Here is a 2,598-nt window from a genome sequence, read left to right on the forward strand (position 1 = left end):
TGGTATCCCATGAAGTTTAAAAAGGTCTTCCATTGACTAATCCTGACTTCACTAGAAGGTATGGTCACCTCCAGCTATGTCCAAAACAGCTTAAGTGAGGTTAGGCCTCTACCCTCAAGTTTCTTATGACAATGTTAGCATTCTCAGAGGGTGTCTTGGAAATATGAGGACACATTTTAGTTGTCATAATGACTGAAGATTTTGTGTTGCTGGCTTTCAGTGGGCCAGGATTCCACACATCCTGCAAAGCAGGTGACACATCCTACATATCAAGAAAAATGGTCTACAGGAGACTAAGGCAGGAGGGTCACTTAAGGCCAGGAGTTCAAGACCAACCTAGGCAACATAGCAAGACCTCGTCTCAAAAAATAAAAAATAAAACCTTAGCCAGGCACAGTGACGCATGCCTGTAGTCCCAGCTACTTGGGAGGCTGCAGAAGGAGGATGGCTGGGGGCTCAGAAGTTAAGGCTGTAGTAAGTTATGGTCATGCCACTGTACTCCAGGCTGAACAAAATAGCAAGAACCTGGAAAAAAAAAAAAAAAAGGCCTACATGACTCATATATCCAAAGATGTTCCAGTAGGCATCAAGGTTTTCCCCCTTATTTATAATTAGCTGAGCAAAGGTTTTGATTTTGTCTTTATATAAGCAAAAGTTACTTTTTTATAATTTTATGATAACTGAATTTTTCAGGATTGCAGTTACTCTGTCTAGAAAAGGGAAGATTGCTATGTATTTAACTTGGAACATCACCAATTGTGGCTCACCATTTCAGAAAATCATGTCACTAACAGTGACACTACTTGTGATATGACAGTGTCCATTCTATTCTACTATACCAGTATCATATGGATACGATGGCCTATGGGCTGCCACATTCATGAAGATCCTACATGTGCAATATCTGACCACTGCATGTTGTCTTCTGATGTGGTTTGGCCATATTGCTTTTTTATAAATTATTTTCCCTTCATGTTTCCTTTATATTATACTCAGGACATTATTTTGATTATTTTTTATAGATTACATATGTACATATATCTTATCTGTGATTTTCATTTCAGGACAGAGAAAGGGCATTTCAAGATATTTCTTACCTGAAGGGCCAACTGATAGCATTGAGAATCACTCTACTCTCCTAACAGAGTGCAAGTGAGTAATATGAGTAATGTGGATCTTCAGGTTAAAAAAAGGAGGCTTCTTTACTCAATGTTTTCTCAGCTGAGGATGCTCTATGCCAAAAGTGATTTGGGCTACCAGCTGCCATCATTTTAGATTCAAATGCCCAAGACATTTGCTCAAAGCAGAATCCTTCGCTTTTTGGAACAAGGCAAGATCCAATGCCATTGCTAACATCCAGCACAACTCTGTCTATCCCCATAGGCACTTTAATACAGGGACCTTTTTTATATTCCTATGGCATTGGATCACCCAACCCACTCGAAGGTTTCTGTAACCTAAAATTACAAGGAGAGGAGGTTGAGAGATTTTGGTCCCTTCCCTCCCAGGAGGGCCATTAAAGTCCTTACGGAAGTTTGCTTACCTCTATCCTGCTTTCTTCCTTAAAATTTTAAATTCTTAATATCTACACACTGTCCCAGTGAAAACCTCACTGGACACTCCACCAAAACTACTGATAGTCACTTTATATACTCATTCTCCCTTTGGATCCAGATGAAATGCTGTAAAAGGCCAGAAGTTGAGCAAGAATTATTTCCTTTCCCCAGCTGAAGAAAGTGAGGCTCAGAAGGAGTTATGGGACTTTGTCAAAGACACAGAGCTCATGAATGGTAGAGCCTGGACAAAAACCCTAGCTTTTGAATCCAAATGCCATCATGGGTCACACCATATTAAGGTGATGGAAAATTTTGCAAAGCCATCTCAGAGTCAAACAAGTTCCTTCTAAAACACATCTTTGAAAGTTTTTTCCTTCTTTCTTAAGCAAGGTAACTAGAGTCATCTTCTAGACAAGCAGAGAAAATATTACTTACAATTTAGATGGCACTCTATATTGGATGTGGGCCAGAAATCCTTCTAACACACACAGCTCATGCACACTGATACCCAAACTCCCACCTGTTATATGCTCAGCTGCTTATTAATTGAATAGGACATTTACCCACACAACTTAAAATCTTATCAGGGGGCTGCAGACTTTATATTGGAATTATCAAACACTTCCAGCTTATTAGCCTCTGAATTCCTGAACTCAAAGGTCCTACAGAGCCTGAGGAAGAGCCAGAAGTTTAAAGAGCGCCACTATTTAGTATGTTTTCCTGCTCATAATGAGGGAGCTTAAGGTCTCTTTATGCTCTGAAATCCCATGTTGCTTTGACAAAGGCCACTCTTCCTTTCCCTTAACAAACACCGGGCATCCACCAGTCTCCTCTCAGGGCACCTCTGAAGTCTGGAGAACAAAGCACTGCTCTCCTGGGAACCTCTGACAGCTCACCCAGATCCAAGAACCACATGCAGCTCTGCAAGGGAGAGTGGCTACAGGCTTCTGGGACCTGGAAAACTGGTGCTTGCTACCAACGATGGGAGCATCTTCAGACTGAACACAGGACAGACATGGGTACCCCGCCTCCCCAGTGCCTA

This window comes from Nomascus leucogenys, chromosome 1a (assembly GCF_006542625.1).
Source record: "Nomascus leucogenys isolate Asia chromosome 1a, Asia_NLE_v1, whole genome shotgun sequence".
NCBI lineage: Eukaryota > Metazoa > Chordata > Mammalia > Primates > Hylobatidae > Nomascus > Nomascus leucogenys.